General features: G+C 35.2%; 1 long non-coding RNA gene across 1 annotated transcript in view; it reads left to right on the top strand.

The window, feature by feature from the left end:
- LOC141372499 (uncharacterized) overlaps positions 1 to 19,025 on the top strand; it is a 101,343-nt gene that overhangs the window by 61,323 nt on the left and 20,995 nt on the right. The window contains exons 3-4 of the long non-coding RNA XR_012377763.1: positions 1,522 to 1,572; positions 15,990 to 16,191. This is a non-coding gene — a long non-coding RNA (uncharacterized lncRNA). The remainder of the gene's footprint in view (positions 1 to 1,521; positions 1,573 to 15,989; positions 16,192 to 19,025) is intronic.

Raw genomic sequence — 19,025 nt, forward strand, 5'->3', positions numbered from 1 at the left:
AAAAATCAAGTTGAGCGATGAGATAACATTAATTAATTAATTAAGTAGTAGTAAATTATAACCCAATGTATAAGTAAATACCCATGAGTTCATATTGATACAAATAAATGATTGAATATGTAAATAAATGGGGGAGAATAAATAAATCCCCCCTACAGAGAAATTCCAAATACTTTATATAAATGCTGCTCCTCAAGAAAGTGGCACACAACACCCCAATCCTTAATGCAAACTTCATATAGTTGTTTCTTTAAAAGAGTACGAATTGGGAAAAGGTAAAAATAACTCAACAGTGAAAAAGCCCTGACAAACCTTACCTTTGCTAAGTGATCATGGTTAACATTGACACTGATAATATCAATAGTTGATAGTATGTATCTTTGTGATGATGTGATATGAATATCATTTTATCTGTGTAGTTTTCCTCCTGAAAACATGTAATTTCCATCTAATCATGAGAAAAAATATCAGACAAAACCCAACTGAGAAAAAGTCTACAAAGTGCCTAATATTCCTCAAAATTGTCAAGGTGTCAAAGCAACAAATGAGAAACTGTCCCAGTCTAAAATAGTCTAAGAGACTAAAATTCTAAGAGTTTATAATTTTAGGAGTCTCAGAAATTTTGCCAAAATTCAAAAAGTGTGTTAAATAATGAATCCACATGTGCCTGTTCTTGTCTAAATGCAAAATCACATTTTGATTTTCTGCTAATATAGTAGCCATTCCAAGAATTGCAACCTCTTTAATTAACTGCTATCTTTCCAAGAACTGTTCTGTGTCCTTGACTCAAAGCCATTGTCTGTGTTCTTATTTGATACTTGACAGACTATGCTAGAATTGTGATTTACCTGTTAAATTAGTGACCTATTGTTACTGTCTGTGAGGGGTTCTGCTATGCTTGTCTATGACATTGAACATTTTGTTTAATGATATTGATATGAATGGAATCTAAAGTCATTATATTCCCTTGTGTATAATGGCCATTATTGCTGGCCAGACCAGCCCAGTGAATTTCTGGGATACTCTCTCTTCTTACACTCTGCCTTCTCTTACTGCTGTTCTTCAATAAAATCACCCAGATTATATGTCTATCTCTATACATATACATATACATGTGTATATATGTATTTATTTTATTTCTTTAATTTCAAAGATATTTTTGAGATTTTACTTCATGTATTGTATTAGAATTATTAATGTAATGTTACTTATTTCAACACTTTCCACATTGTATTCATTGAGGGGTATTCTTTAAGTTAAATTTCTATTTTTATTAATTTGCCCAAATCATCTATATTTCTTTACCTAAACAGCTTATAAAAGAGTTTTGACAGGTAAAATTTATCTTCATTGGCTTCCAGCTGTCTCTCTATACTGTCACTCAACAGATTTTCAAACCTAAAGATACAAAAACAAACTTGTGATTGTCATGAAACTCTGCCAAAGAGAACTTTGTTAAATAAAAGAAAAAAATGATGCTGGAATGTCATTCTCATATTGAAGACTGTCTTTTTCTTACAGTCTTTGAGAAGAGTTCTACAGTTGAAACAAAGAATCTGTCACTTTTCCAAGGTAAGGATAAAGCTGAGAAGTGTAAAATAAGTTGTATAGCCATCACTTCTGCTATACAACAGATAGAAAACCTAGACAATTTTCTTAGTCCTCTCGTTAAGAAACACTTGATAATCTCATATATAGTATATTGACTAGAATAATAAATATACATGAATTAAATTCTAATGTAGTTCTTCCAGAGACATATGTTTAGCTATTTACTAACGGTAATAAGAAATAATTTTCTTCCAGAAAGATGACAACCGTATGTTACCTGATTAGCTGAAAGAACAATATATGAAAAGTGTTTTATAAAAGTTGATATGTCTCTTATATCATTGGAATTTAACAAATGAGGATACGGTCTGTGTAATGATTTTGGATGTATTTGGATTTGAACAAATATTTGTTGTGTGAATTTGAATGCTTATTAGAGATCCTATTTTTAATTTGCATCGAACTCTGTTTATATATCAATCATTCCCCTTAAGATTGCTTCATAACCCTGTGTGTGTGTGTGTGTGTGTGTGTGTGCGCGCGCACACGCATGAATTTGGTATAAAAAGTGGAGACTACTGCTAACACAGATTCATGTACATACAGAGTCATGGCAGACTCACAGTCAGGGAGGAAAATATAATTAAAGAAGGAATTTGAAAAAAGTACTTAGTGTTGGGAAGAAATGAGAACCATCATTAATCTATTATGAATATACATTTTACAAATAAAATAGTAATCAATGCTAGCATATAGAAATTGAACATAATACTTTATTACATATAGTTTTCTTAAAAAAATTAGCATGAGAAATAAATTCGGGTAGAAAAAGGAAAGACTCACTGATTAATATATGCTGCGTGTGATGAAGCTGTTATACATGAAATGCATTCATATGTAATTAAAATGGAGATAAAAATCTTATCAGCAGATTTGAATGGATGGTAGAATGAGCTGCTTTTTGAAACAAATAATGATAGCATAAATTTCTTTATTTCAAATCCTTTCAGGATTTTCTCTCTTAAATGGAGTAGAGAAAAGGGGGAACACAGAAAAATTATATTAACTGATGTCTTTATGGTAGTCTTCAAATAAATTATAAATAGTACAACAAACTAAAAGATAATGCATATTTAATTATCAGAGTTAAAGGAAAGAAAGGATTGTTATAGAGAAAGAGAAAGTAAATTATGGGATAAGAAGGATGCTGGTAGAGAAGGGGAATTTATGTACAAAATAAGATAAGTCACATACAATTAATGAATTTTAGGGAAAAATGATCAGTGACTCATGTGCTATACATTTTGTGTGACTGAAAATGCATAGTAGTAACTGGTGACTTTGTTTTGCAATTATTTGGAAACAGAGGTCCTTTTTACTGATATAAGTATTTTCTACTGACTGTATATTTATAATGCTAGAAGTTGTTCTTAACATTTGCTTCACTGTGTTCACTTAGCTTATCTTTTTGTACTCATCCATTCCTTCATCAAATATTATTGATTGCTTATTATGTGTCTGACACTTTAGTAGGCTTTATGGATTGCTCTGTGAACAAGACAGATATGGCCTCTGCCGTTAAGTATACCATATCATATGCATTTATATGCAGTAAATATATTAAGACTAAGAAAGGAAACAAAATCTATAAATGAGATAGAATGCTGAGATAGAGAAAAATCCAGATGGATAGGCTTTTCTAGTTGAGGAAATTAGAGAAAGTCCATGCTATAGGAAGAGTATTAAGGATGGGAATAAGATAACCATGAACAACAATAATAATAAAAAATCATTATAGATTTACTAGCTTGACTGAAAATCCCAACCACATGTTGGTTCATTCCTACTTAATAGCTTCTAGGATGACCAAGCTTGAGGAAGTACTGTTCTTGAAATTCTGATTGTTCCTGGCACAGATTAATTCTATTTCCTGGAGTATATTTGTCAAAATTATGGCAGACTTTGAAGTTGTCATGAAAATATTATTTTTATTAAAAATTTTCTACAGAGTTTATTTGTCCTGTCAGAAGCACACAGTAGAAGGGATTATTTTCTTACAAATCCTCAAATACTAGAATACTTCTCACAGGTATCTGAATTTACACTTGTAATTTTGCTGCCATTGCTCAAAGGAAAATGGCTTGGGTAAAATAACCTACCATCAGACATCAACTAAAGTTTGGTTGCTTGATCATTGTATTTTAGTTTTACTTAGTTGTTAGTTTTACAACCATTTTCTTTTTGATGGCATAAGTTTAATTCTTTGAATCCAAAAATAGAGCCAGAGTGCCAATTAAAAAAACATCTCATCTTCCTGTATTTTGACTGTTGCCTGTTAATTCCACAGATAATCTAGAGCTATATAAAATCCACATTGGGGTGCTCGTACCCCTTCGGGTCCCTACATTTGTATCTTTGTGGTAAATACCCAGTAGTGCAATTGCTGGATCGAATGGTAGCTCTAATTTCAACTGTTTGAGGAACCTCCATACTGTTTTCCAGAGTGGTTGCACCAGCTTGCATTCCCACCAACAGTGTAGGAGGGCTCCCCTTTCTCCACATCCCCGCCAACATCTGTCGTTCCCTGACTTGTTAATTTTAGCCATTCTGAGAGGTGTGAGGTGGTATCTTGTTGAGGTTTTGATTTGGATTTCCCTGATGCTGAGCAATGTTGAGCACTTTTTCATGTGTCTGTTGCCCATTTGGATGTCTTCTTTGGAAAAATGTCTGTTCATGTCTTCTGCCCATTTCTTGATTGGATCATTTGTTCTTTGGGTGTTGAGTTTGATAAGTTCTTTATAGATTTTGGATACTAGCCCTTTATCTGATATGTCATTTGTAAATATCTTCTCCCATTCTGTTGGTTGTCTTTTGGTTTTGTTGACTGTTTCTTGTGCTGTGCAAAAGCTTTTTATCTTGATGAAGTTCCAATAGTTCATTTTTGCCCTTGCTTCCCTTGCCTTTGGCGATGTTTCTAGGATGAAGTTGCTTCGGCTGAGGTTGAAGAGGTTGCTACCTGTGTTCTCCTTTAGGATTTTGATGGACTCCTGTCTCACATTTAGGTCTTTCAATCATTTTCAGTCTATTTTTGTGTGTGGTGTAAGGAAATGGTCTAGTTTCACTCTTCTGCAGGTGGCTGTCCAATTTTCCCAACATCATTTGTTGAAGAGACTGTCTTTTTTCCATTGGAAATTCTTTCCTGCTTTTTCAAACATTAGTTGACCATAAAGTTGAGGGTCAATTTCTGGGCGCTCTGTTCTATTCCATTGATCTATGTGTCTGTTTTTGTGCCAGTACCATCCTGTCTTGATGGTGACAGCTTTGTAATAGAGCTGGAAGTCCGGACATGTGATGCCGCCAGCTTTGCTTTTCTTTTTCAACATTCCTCTGGCTATTTGGGGTCTTTTCTGGTTCCATACAAATTTTAGGATGATTTGTTCCATTTCTTTGAAAAACGTGGATGGTATTTTGATAGGGATTGCATTGAATATGTAGATTGCTCTAGGTAGCGTTGCCATCTTCACAATATTTGTTCTTCCAAACCAAGAGCATGGAACGTTTTCCCATTTCTTTGTGTCTTCCTCAATTTCTTTCATGAGTATTTTATAGTTTTCTGAGTACAGATTCTTTGCCTCTTTGGTTAGATTTATTTGTAGGGATCTTATGGTTTTGGGTGCAGTTGTAAATAGAATCAACTCCTTAATTTCTCTTTCTTCTGTCTTGTTGGTGGTATATAGGAATGCCACTGATTTCTGTGCATTGATTTTATATTCTGCCACTTTACTGAATTCCTGTATGAGTTCTAGCAGTTATGGGGTGGGGTCTTTTGGGTTTTCCACATAAAGTATCATATCATCTGCAAAGAGTGAGAGTTTGACCTCTTCTTTGCCTATTTGAATGCCTTTTGTTTCTTTTTGTTGTCTGATTGCTGTGGCTAGGACTTCTAATATATGTTGAAAAGCTGTGGTGATAATGGACATCCCTGCCGTGTTCCTGACCTTGGTGGGAAAGCTCTCAGTTTTTCACCATTGAAAATGATATTCGCTGTGGGTTTTTCATAGAGGGCTTTTATGATATTGAGGTATGTATCCTCTATCCCTATACTCTGAAGAGTTTTGATCAAGAAAGGGTGCTGTACTTTATCAAATGCTTTTTCTGCAATATTGAGAGGATCATATGGTTCTTGTTCTTTCTTTTATTAATGTATTGTATCACATTGATTGATTTGCGGATGTTGAACCAACCTTGCAGCCCAGGGATAAATCCCACTTGGTCATGGTGAATAATCCTTTTAATGTACTGTTGGATCCTATTGGCTTATATTTTGGTGAGAATTTTTGCATCCATGTCCATCAAGGATATTGGTCTGTAATTCTCCTTTTTGATAGGGTCTTTGTCTGGTTTGGGGATCAAGGTAATACTGACCTCATAAAATGAGTTTGGAAGTTTTCCTTCCATTTCTATTTTTTGGAACAGTTTCAGAAGTATAGGTATTAATTCTTCTTTAAATGTTTGGTAGAATTCCCCTGGGAAGCCATCTGGCCCTGGCCTTTTGTTTGTTGGGAGATTTTTGATGACTGCTTCAATTTCCTTAGTGATTGTAGGTCTGTTCAGGTTTTGTATTTCTTCCTGGTTCAGTTTTGGTGGTTTATACATTTCTAAAAATGCATCCATTTCTTCCAGATTATCTAATTTGCTGGCATATAGTTGCTCATAATATGTTCTTATAATTGTATTTCTTTGGTGTTGGTTGTGATCTCTCCTCTTTCATTCATGATTTTGTTGATTTGAGTCATTTCTCTTTTCTTTTCGATAAGTCTGGCCAGGAGTTTATCAATCTTATTAATTCTTGCAAAGAACCAGCTCCTAGTTTTGTTGATCTGTTCTACTGTTCTTTTGGTTTCTATTTCATTGATTTCTGCTCTGATCTTTATTATTTCTCTTCTCCTGCTGGGGTTAGGCTTTATTTGCTGTTCTTTCTCCAGCTCCTTTAGGTGTAGGGTTAGGTTGTGTATTTGAGACCTTTCTTGTTTCTTGAGAAAGGCTTGTATTGCTATATACTATCCTCTTAGGACTGCCTTTGCTGCATCCCAAAGATTTTGAACAGTTGTGTTTTAATTTTCATTGGTTTCCACGAATTTTTTAAATTCTTCTTTAATTTCCTGGTTGACCCGTTCATTCTTTAGTAGGATGCTCTTTAGCCTTCATGTATTTGAGTTCTTTCCGACTTTGCACTTGTGATTGAATTCTAGTTTCAAAGCACTGTGGCCTGAAAATATGCAGGGAATGATCCCAATCTCTTAGTACCAGTTAAGACCTGATTTGTGACCTAGGATGTGATTTCTTTTTCTTTTATTTTTTTTAAAGATTTTATTTATTTATTTGAGAGAGAGAGTGAGAGAGAGAGAGCACATGAGAGGGCGGAGGGTCAGAGGGAGAAGCAGACTCCCCGCCGAGCTGGGAGCCCGATGCAGGACTTGATCTCGGGACTCCAGGATCATGACCTGAGCCGAAAGCAGTCGCCTAAGCAACTGAGCCACACAGTTGTCCCCTAGGATGTGATTTATTCTGCAGAATATTCCATGGGCACTAGAGAAGAATGTGTATTCTGTTGCTTTGGGATGGAATGTTCTCAATACATCTGTGAAGTCCATTTGGTCCAGTGTGTCATTTAAAGTCTTTATTTCCTTGTTGATCTTTTGGTTAGATGATCTGTCCATTTCAGTGAAGGGGGTATTGAAGTCCCCTACTATTATCATATTATTGTCAATGTGTTTCTTTTCTTTTGTTATTATTTGGCTTATATAATCAGCTGCTCCCATGATAAGGGCATAGATATTTACAATTGTTAGATCTTCTTGTTGGATAGACCCTTTAAGTAGGATATAGTGTCCTTCCTCATCTCTTCTTATAGTCTTTGGTTTAAAATCTAATTTGTCTGATATAAAGATTGCCACCCCAGCTTTCTTTTGGTGTCCATTAGCATGGTAAATGGTTTTCTACAGCCCCCACTTTCAATCTGGAGGTGTCTTTGTTTCTAAAATGAGTCTCTTGCAGACAGCATATCAATGGGTCTTGTTTTTTTATCCAATCTGATACCCTGTGTCTTTTGATTGGGGCATTTAGCCCATTTACATTCAGGGTAACTATTGAAAGATATGAATTTAGTGCCATTGTATTGCCTATAAGGTGACTGTTACTGTATATTGGCTGTGTTCCTTTCTGGTCTATATTACTTTTAGGCTCTCTCTTTGCTTTGAGGACCCCTTTCAATATTTCTTGTAGGGCTGGTTTTGTGTTTGCAAATTAATTTTGTTTTTGTTTGTTCTGGAAGCTTTTTATCTCTCCTTCTACTTTCAATGACAGCCTAGCTGGATATAGTATTCTTGGCTGCATATTCTTCTCATTTAGTGCTCTGAAGATATCATGCCAGTCCTTTCTGGCCTACCAGATCTCTGTGGATAGGTCCGTTGCCAATCTAATGTTTCTACAATTGTAGTTTACAGATCTCTTCTCCCGAGCTGCTTTCGGATTTTCTCTTTGTCTCTGAGACTCGTAAGTTTTATTATTAGATGTTGGGGTATTGACCTACATTTATTGATTTTGAGGGGGATTCTCTGTGCCTCCTGGATTTTGATGCCTGTTTCCTTCCCAAATTAGGGAATTTCTCTGCTATAATTTGCTCCAATATTCTTTCTGTCCCCCTCTCTCTTTCTTCTTCTTCTGGGGTCCCAATTATTCTAATATTGTTCTGTGTTGTGGTATCACTTATCTCTCAAATTCTGCCCTCGTGATCCAGTAGTTGTTTATCTTTTTCTCAGCTTCTTTATTTTGCATCATTTGTCCTTCTATATCACTACTTCTTTCTTCTGCCTCATTTATCCTAGCAGTTAGAGCCTCCATTTTTGATTGCACTTCATTAATAGTCTTTTTGATTTTCCCTTGGTTAGATTTTAGTTCTTTTATTTCTCCAGAAAGGGTTTCTCTAATATCTTCCATGCTTTTTTCAAGCCCAGCTAGTATCTTTAAAATCAACATTCTGAACTCTAGTGTTGACATCTTACTAATGTCCTTATTGATTAGGTCCCTGGCAGTCTGTACTGCCTCTTGTTCTTTTTTTTTTTAGGTGATTTTTTTTCCATCTTGTCATTTTGTCCAGAGGAGAATAGATGAATGAGAGAACAAAATGCTAACAGGGTAACAACATCCCCAGAAAAATATACACTAAACAAATCAGAAGAGACCTGAAACTGGGGGAAAAGAAAGGGAAAGAAAGAAAAAAGAAAAAAAAGAGTGAACAATAAAAACAAACAAACAAGCAAACAAAAACCAGAATATGATCAAATATGATCAGGCTGGTGCATAGATCAGTGCCACACATTAGATTTTGGGCATATTTGGGTCTGTTAGAAGAAAGTGCCTCTGAAAATTTTAAAGAAAGAAAAACTTATATATGTACAAAAATAAGGGTTAATACAATGAAGGGATGGAATATGACTGTAAAGATGAAAATTATAAAAGATTTTATAATGGGAATTGATAAGATAAGAAACTGGTTGAAAAAAGAAATGAGGATTTAAAAAAAAAAAGGGTGGGGAGAGAATGTGATCAGGCAGGAGACTAGAACAAAGCCACACACTAGAGATTTAGGGTATATTTTGGTCTGTTAGGAGAAACTGTATCCCAAAATTTTAAAGAGAGAACAACTTATATGTATAATACCAAAAATAAGGTTAACTACTATGAAGGGATAGAATATGACTCTAAAAATGAAAAATAAAAAAAAGATTTTTTAAAAAAGGGTTTGATAAGATGTTGGTTGAAAAAGGAAAAAAGAAAAATTCCCAAAAAAAAAGAAAGAAAAAGAAAGTTAAAAAAAATTAACTTTGAATTACTAAAGAATCATGGGGAAAAAAAGCCATGAATTCTATGTGCAGTATTCCCGGAGCACTGGAGTTCTGCCGTTCTCATTGATCGGTAAACTTGGCCTTGGCTGGATATTGTTGCTGATCTTCTGGAGGAGGGGCCTGTTGCTGTAGTTTCGAAATGTCTTTGCCGGAGGTGGAATTGCCCCGCCCTTGCTGGTCTGGGCTAAGTAATCTGCTCGGCTTTGCTCTTGGGAGCTTTTGTTCCCTGCAAGCTTTCCGTACAGCTTTGGAGGAGGAGAGTGAAATGGCGTCCTCCCAATCTCTGCCCCGGAGGAGCCAAGAACTCAGGGCCCTGCTCCTCAGTGCGCCCCCAGAGAAAAGCAGTCACTCCCGTCTCCCCGGTCTCCGGCCGCACTCTGTGCTCACCCGGCCTGTGACCAAGCGTTTCTATCTCTGGCAGCTGACCCGGTGTGGAGCCTCCAAACCCAGCAGATTCCTGCAGTGCACTCCCGCGCCGCTCCTCCTAGTGGAGGAAGGGGAGTCTCCCCGGATCTGCCACTTGTTGGGTCCCTGCTGGAGGATCAGTGTCCCAACTGTGCCGTGGATCACAGTTTATGGCAACCCCAAGCTGAGAGCCCACTCCTCGGCTCTGTCTCTGAAGCTGGATTCCCTGCTCCGATACCTTGGAGCTCTACCGCACTCAGGCACCCCCAGTCTTTCTGTGACCCTGGGGATCATGTGACCACACTGTCCCAGCTAGGGTTCCACCCCCCACTTAGCCACTGGAGTCACGTCCCTCAGTGGAGCAGACTTCTAAAAGTTCCAATTTTGTGCTCCACTGCTCTATCACTTGCTAGTAGTGGCTGTCGGAGGCCCCCTCCCCACCACCCTATCTTCCTGAAAGTTGCCTCGGATTCACTTCTTAGCACGTCCTGCCTTCCAGAAAGTGGTTGCTTTTCTGTTCAGGGAGTTGCTGCTATTCTTTTCTTCGATCTCCTGTTGAGTTCGTAGGTGTTCAGAATGGTTTGATCCCTATCTAGCTGAATTCTTGGGACCAGACGTAATTTAGGTCTCCTACTCCTCTGCCATCTTGCTCCTCCCCCTGGGTTTCAGGATTAATTGGACAATAGAGTTATTCTAAGTGTTCCAGAGAGATGGGGCTTTTGGATACAACATTATTTAAGCCAGACTACAATATTTAATTTTCCATTTAGGTCCTCTGAAGAGGCTATAGTTGTAGTTGAAAATGTTTTGGGAAGTTGCTAGTTACAATTTCCTGTACTTGACAATAGAGACTTCAAATACTTCAACTAAGTGCTTCCTCCTGGATCGGCATCATTACACATGCCACTGCTTTGATTGGCAAACCACCGTTATTTGAAGGTTTGATTATCCAAAGTCCTACACAATTATATCCTATCTAATGCTGGCAAGTAGATGCTCTGTTCAAAAAAGTCATTCAGGGAACCCATGCTTCTTCTGTTATGAGCTCTGCCAACTTCTATGACGTGATCCTCTCCTACATTTAACCTAAGATGGTGGAAAATAGAGTCCATGAGTCTCTGGTAGCTTTCTATTATCTAAGCCTAGAAGTGGTATAGATCATTCTGTTGATATTTCATTTGCACAGTTTGGTCCTATGATGTCACCAAACTGCAAGAATGATTGGGAAATGCACTTTAGCTGTGTGTCAAAATACAGAAGGAAACGGAGTATGGTAAATATATAGTAATCTCTGGCTCAGCACTGACTCAAAAATCTCATCAACTCTACCATTTCTGAGTAACTCTAAGGCCCTAACAAATTCTTCATATAATTAGATTCAGTCACAGAGAGATTGATTAATAAGAGACTACATCTCCTCCATGCTGTATCTGGAAGAGATTAATTGTAACTGCTTTTAAAGAAAGATCACACTGAAAAATAATATCCTATATTTGTATTAAATTTCATTTTTGGCATTTTCTAGTATTTTTATCTTCCATCAACATTTGTCATATAAAGTTCATGGTGTTCATTTGCTTCTTCCATTTTCTGTAAAGCCTCCTCTTCCCGATTTCACTTCATCTCTGTCCTGTGTATCATAGTCTAGCCCTTCTTTAGCCCTTCACTTATGCTCTGGTGCCTCTTTTTGGCAGGAAATGGGCAAAATTTTGCATCTTTCTACTCACATTGACATCTGATGCACAGTCATTTTGTTTTTCTAAGAGCAGTTTCTGTCTCTTGTGTTTTCTTTTACTTCTCCTGCCAATAATTAATTCTTTACATTTGAGTATCCTTCTCATTCATTGGTTTTGAAGCCATGAGTTTTATTTAAAAAACTGACTACCCTCATATCATCATGAAGAGTGCATACACACATTACACACACTTATATAATTAACCCACACATGCACAATTGAATGACATAAAAATGCTGGGGTCCAGTATTAAATATTTTGTCTCTGAAGTTGTTACACCTTCAAAACACTAACTCAACATTTAGATTTTTCTCAGCCTTGAAACTTCTGGTATATTTCGCTTTATTTTGACCATTTTTTGGCATATAAAATGTCAGTGAAAACATTCTTTAAGAACATATTAGTTATTTCTTTAAGTAAAAGATATACTCAGGTTTTATCTTTCTTATGGGTTATAAACCTAATAACTTCTTTTTTTAATTATTTATTTATTTTTATTTATATTTTTATTATGTTCAATTAGCCAGCATTTAGTACATCATTAGATTATGATGTAGTGTTCAACAATTCATTAGTTACGTATAACACCTAGTGCTCATCACCATACATTCCCTCCTTAATACCCATTACCTGGTATGTATTAGCTTAAACCTAATAACTTCTAAGAAATATTTCCAAATGACTGTCTTTTCTAAGACACATGTAGAGTCACTGCCAAATATTCCATAAAGACATTTGGGTCAGTGTTGCCAAATATATTTATTTATAGATATTTCAAAGAAAGAAATGACTTCTCCCAAAAGAAAGAAATGACTTCTCTCAAAAAATCTTTGATGTCCACAGCATTCACTTTCACAGTGATTAATCCTGGAGGAGTGAAAAAGTCAACTGATATTTAGGCATCACAGAGTTTAAAACACATCAAGTTCCCCTTAGATATATATGAACCACATCATTTAGTCTCCAGTTTTTGAAAGAAACCATCCTTTCAAAAACAGCAAACACCGGAGGTGTGAACCTCCTGACATCATCCATCATCTGCTTGGGGTATTCTAATAAATAATGTGAGTGTTGTCCCACTTAGGGTATGAAATTGTTACTGTTCAAATAGTTGCTTTTGGAAATGGTGGTGTGCTTCAGTTGCCAGAAGTTAAAACACTGAAGAAAAAGAGTTGTTCATTTCTCTTCCTGAAAAATTGTTCCAGCTGATATCGTATCTAGAAAATCCTTGTAGTTGACAGTCTATATCACTTTCTACTTAATGGTCAACCGATAATAGGGTATTGAAACTACATAGGCATGCACCTGGGTGTGCACACATATGTATAACCCTCTACTTTTAATCTGAAATATATCCTTACAAAATATGACATTGGAAACATCTCAGTAACAATAACTCTTAGAACTCCAAAAGGCCCTTTCAGGGAGAATCCAAGATGTGTTCATAGCTGGAGGCTCCTCATAGGAAGAAGGAAGAGGAAATGGGGCAGTGAGGGCCCTGACTGTTTCAGCAGTGTATCACAGATTTGTTTGAATACAGGGAAATCATGCACATGAAGTTTACTGATACTGAGACCTGGAACACTAGATAGCACTACTGATAAATGAGGTTACTGAGGTTCATAGAGTTTAACTATTTTGCCCAACGTCTTACTCATAATCAGTTATAGAGAAGGAATTCACGTCTCCTCGGGGTGCCTGGATGGCTCAGTTGGTTAAACATCCAACTCTTGGTTTCGGCTCAGGTCATATCTCAGTGTCTTGAGATCGAACCCTACCTCAGACTCTGCACTGAGTGCGGAGTCTGCTTGAGATTCTTTCCCTGTCCCTCTGCCCCTCCCCCTGCTTGTGCTCTCTTTCTCTCTCCTCTCTCTCTCTCAAATAAATAAATAAAGAATATCTTTAAAAAAAAAAGAATTCAGGTCTCCTTATGTATACTTCATTATCCTTTCCATGATATCATATTATGGGTTATGAAGTTTGTGTATGGGATAACATATTTCATTAAATAACACTTAAAATTGATTTCAATTCTAAAACTTTTATAATAGCATTTGATGTAATTATAATTTAATACTGTCATTGACAAATGATTGCCTGTGGTACAAAGTATAAAATAAAGCTAAGTAAATTTTACTTTTTATGATTTTACATAGGTTATACAGTATGATTATTATACTAATTATATATCTAATAAAATTACATGTTTTTCCATTAGAAAAGCACATCAAGAAAATTTTTATAAGCCCAGCTTCCAGAAATCCTGTATATATTGACTTGAACGATAAGCATCATACTGTCAACAGAACAGAGTTATAAAAGAGACAAACAGTGTGACATCCCGTAAACAACTCCTGTCACACAACTCTGTTTGAATTTTGAAATATTTTAACTGATGATATTTATTCACCATGGTGGGTTATTATCCAGATACAATCTGGCACAATTAGTAGCAGGAGATAATCCAAGAATCAAAATTTTCGCATTTCACTTAATGTGAAAATACAGTGTTATGAGTTGTACTGATTATTTTAATCCCATGTCACACTAGAAATATTGTTAAAGGCTGTGATTCCTCTTTGATTGCCATTTGCCTTGCAGCAGAAGAAAACTGCAGTTGATCTATTAGTAACTGAATAGACTTAGAAATACATTGTACTATCAAATTTAATAAATGGAATAATGATTTAAAAAACACTGATGATCATATTTCATGGTATCATTTCCTTAGCAATGATTTAGTTACATGCCAAGTTAGGTTGTGTTATATATTCACATTGAAAAATTACTAGTCCTGAGATCAGCAAAGAGAGCATTAACTTATAATTTGCAATTTGGAAAACAAAAACCTTAAACTTTTAAAAACTGTTCAAGCTGCACTATGAAAAGACACATTGAACATAATACATAATAGTCAATGACTATATATAGGTGGTTGAAGCTTATTATATGCTCAAATGGTAACAACAACTCACCAAACAAAACAACAGTAATAAAATCCGCATTTGAAATTCTTACAAAGCACCTGTTGAGAAGATAAAGGGAACTCCATATTGTTTTGGATGAAATTGTGTTCCCCCAAAATTCATAGATTGCAGCTCTAGCCTCCAATGTGATTGTATTGGAGATGGGGCCTTTATGGAGGTAATTAAGGTTAAATGAGGAGGTAAGATTGAGGCCCTAATCTGATAGGACTGATGTCCTTATAAAAAAAGGATGAGACACCACAGTTCACTGGCTTCACGAATGCCAGAGGAAAGATCATGTGAGGACACAACAGGAGATAGCCGTTTGCAAGCCATGAGGAGAGATCTCACCAGAAACTTACCAGCATCTTGATCATGAACTTCTAGCTTCCAGAACTGTGAGCATATAAATTTACATTGTCTTAACTAGTCTGTGTAGTTTGTTATGGCTGCCCAAGCAGACAAATAGATATATGTATGACAAAAATGATGTTTTCAATGCTCATGTTACTTATGTAATAAATAAAAAATCATTAAACATGAATTATAATAATCAGTCAAAAACTTTGGTATACTGCAAAATATCATGTTGCATCACTCAACTATATCACACAGATATACTATAATCTCATATAAAAATATTAGAAAGCACTGTAGAAATTGATGAAGAAATTACCATACATGCAGGTAGAAAAGTAGAAAATTTGTATTTATTATCTATAACTTAGGTCAAAATGAACTCATAAAAACATGTGGCTATGTAAATTACACCCATATAGGTTACCAGAAACACATATTTATAAGCTACATCACTATGTAGATGTTGGATCCAATGGGAAGACACAACAACTTTTTGATTACTAAAGAACAGTTACAGTTCAAAGGCCATCCATGACAAGTATGATTATAGGACAATTTTATTAATATTTTTATTTTGATGTCCATCTAGATTGTAAATCTTGCCCACATACCATGTTTTAAGCTTTTTCGAATGTGTGGAGAAATAAAAGATTTGCAATAAAATTATTTTTCTTGTTCTTTGTTATCAAAATGTATTTTGTAGTTTTACAAGAGATAGGCAATTGTAAAGCAAAAAATCTCAGAGGTAAAAAAAAATACTGTTATAGATTACTATTAGTTAATATTACAGACAGGACCATGAAGCCAGAGAATTATTATTTCAAATCATATTTGAAATTAGAAAAGTTAGAATAAAATTTGGAAATTAAAATGGAATTGAGGAACTTAGGCCCAGAACTGTCCAGATCAAATGATCTATCATCTATTTCTCTCTCTTTCTCATCTTTCTATACATATACATGTCTTCAAATTGTGTACCATCAGAATATTCTTAAGCAGAATATTGAGCATAAAATTATCTATAATATTTTTCGTTAAACTCATGTGGTCATCTTTTATTACAGATTTTATTTATTTGGCAGACTGGGAGAGAAAGAGAGAGAGTGCACACAAGCAGGGGGAGCTGCAGACAGAGGGAGAAACAGGTTCCTGCTGAGCAAGGATCCGGATGCGGAACTCAATCCCAGGACCCTGAGATCATGACCTGAGCAGAAGGCAGACACTTAACCAACTGAGCCACCCAGGCTTCCCTCATGTGGTCATTTGGTATGTTTTTTATTTGTTTCTATTGGCCCAGTTTCTGGTCACCTATAAACCATTTAATGAGAGTCGGTTTTTCAGGTAATATTATCCATTTATTTTTAACTTATTCAGAAATATATTAATCTAATTCCATGTGCCAGGGAAAGTGCATAATTTGGGAGATGGAGAACAAAACAGACATGCTTTCATCTCTTATGTAGCTTTCTCTCTAACGAGACAGACTGACATTAATCAAGTGATCACACAGGTAAATATATTATTTAAAATTGAAATAAATGTTAGGAAGGAAAATTACAACTACTAAAATCTAGCCATGCAAAGTGAACTATATGGCCAATTTATTTTTCTGAAAATATACAAAATGTTATACTTTGATTTATTTCAAGTGCAATTTGTCTTGATGATTAATAGAATTTTACTCTTTACTAGCTTTACTATTCAAAACAATACTTAAGGACTTTATTTTTAGTAAAATATTCCTTAAGAATATTATCAGCCTAAAAGTGCTTATATAGTTTCCAATTACGCCTAAATTACGAGTAAGATGATTTACCTTAGTAAATTAATACCATTGGGTGATTTCTAATAAATATCTTAAAATAATTGAGTTGCAAGCATATATATGAAGCCATACAATATTGGTCTTTAATATTAATATAAAAATACACTTAAATTCTACTGAGAACTTTTTATTCCATTTTAATCTCTCTCAGATTTTCATGTGGCTTCATTTTTTCTGTGTGTCAAGAAAGAAAAATATTTAAGATTAATGCACCAGAAAATATAATTTGCTGTTGACACAACAGTTACTGATAAGCCAATTACACAGTGAAGAAAACATAAATTGTACTACATAATCAATTTATAAGCAGAAATTGAAGATGATATTTATATTAAAAACTCACATATAAACTCAACTATGTATAACTATTTTCTAGATAAGTGAATCTAACATTTTTTTGATTAATATAATTTAAATAAAAAATTTACTGTTAATCTCAGTTTTTATATTAAGAACAATCTACAGATCTACTTAAAATAGGACAATAATAGCCCTTGCAATCTTAATGAAAATTGCATGTCATTTTCAAAAAGCTTTGATAAATATGCTCACTATTGACTAAATTTTTCTGGTGAGTAGGAATGTGAGTTAACTACAACTGCTCATTTCAACCCAGATTTCACAGTAGAAATAAGAAAAGACATTTGCCTCCTAGGTACTTACCAATTACATTAGAAGTGATGGATTTTTTTTTGTAGTATAGAGATTCTTAAGGGATGAAAAATACTGATTGCTTCTTCTTTCTAATATAGCAATAGTTCATGTCTTGGAACTAGTTCCATTGTCAAAGTGAATAATATTTTAATATGTTTAGGTATGGCCTTATTCTTCCTGAAAGAAAAATGGAATGACTCTTGACATTAAGGGAGTTTATTATCAGTCACCTGAATGGTATTGATGCCAAATATTTCTGATGATGCGTTTGAGCTTCACGTAGGATTCTGGAAAAGAAAATTAGAGGCTAAAATGTGTGCACTGTATCTCTCTCTTTGGGTGGTTAGCGTAAGCCAGGAATTCTATAGTCTAGCAAAGCAGGAGAGCTTGTTGGAAAATAAGCCTTATCAGAAACTACATTTGAAATTATATTTTTGCAGAGCTGCTTTTTAAGCATTTGTGTTAGAGCTCTAGAAATTCTTTTGATGTAATAACCAAGCTCTTGGTCCCTAAGCATAAACTCTAACCCCTAGGTAGCATCAAAATCGCCAAATAGATTCTTGCCAAATCAAAAGCCCAGGCCAAAGTATAGCGGCACCCATTAAGAAATTAAAATATTGAAATTATGTTTCTATATTTATACAGCTTATACTATCTGCCCATGCAATCATTTGTTCAAGATTTGAAGAAACCACTCTGTGTCCTTTACATTGATAGATTTGGAGGATTATTGAAATACAAGGCCCTTCTTGTCAGGTTGGTCACACTATAATAGAGGAGGTGAAAAAGGAGTTAACAGATAGGAAATTCCTAAACATTACATGATCCAATCACATTTCCTGTTCTTGGAAAAATAAACAGCAAGGCCAGAACAGTAGAGGTAAGAGACAGAAGACTATTAGTTTCATGCATAGTCTGATGATAGAAAGAAATGAAAGGCTATGGATACTTAGGCGACTTTATAGCACCAAATGACCTGTCACTGCCTCCATACAAAATGCCTCATGCAAAAATTAACTCCATGAGGGCGCCTGGGTGGCTCAGTTGGTTAAGCGACTGCCTTCGGCTCAGGTCATGATCCCGGAGTCCCTGGATCGAGTCCCACATCAGGCTCCCTCCTCGGCAGGGAGTCTGTTTCTCCCTCTGACCCTCTTCCCTCTCATGCTCTCTATCTCTCATTCTCTCTCTCTCAAATAAATAAATAAAATCCTTAAAAAAAAAAAAGAAAAAAAATTAACTCCGTGAGAACAGCATGGTGGTACAATTGGTTCAGATGATGAAAATTATTCTAACTAGTTAATAAATGTGCTCATATTTTCTTTGCTATTAAGCAAGAGTAAGAAATAAACAGAGAAATGAACACCCTTCAACAATTACATGATAAACAAATGAGATGTGTCTGAGTGTACAGAAAACATTAAAGGAAAGTGATAGAAATATACAAAACATTGCTATCAGTAATTTTAAAATATGCAATGGAAAATGAACTGTTCTGGATATTAATAGAATAAAGAATTTCTAACTCATTCTCACAGTCTACAGTTTTCAAAGTGTTAAAAAATGCACATGGCAACAAAGCAAAGCTGGGAAGTACATGTATAAATATGCAGTGTAACAACGC

Source organism: Callorhinus ursinus, unplaced genomic scaffold (assembly GCF_003265705.2).
Source record: "Callorhinus ursinus isolate GAN/ISIS: 27379988/994484 unplaced genomic scaffold, GSC_fseal_2.0 scaffold4, whole genome shotgun sequence".
In the NCBI taxonomy this organism is placed as follows: domain Eukaryota; kingdom Metazoa; phylum Chordata; class Mammalia; order Carnivora; family Otariidae; genus Callorhinus; species Callorhinus ursinus.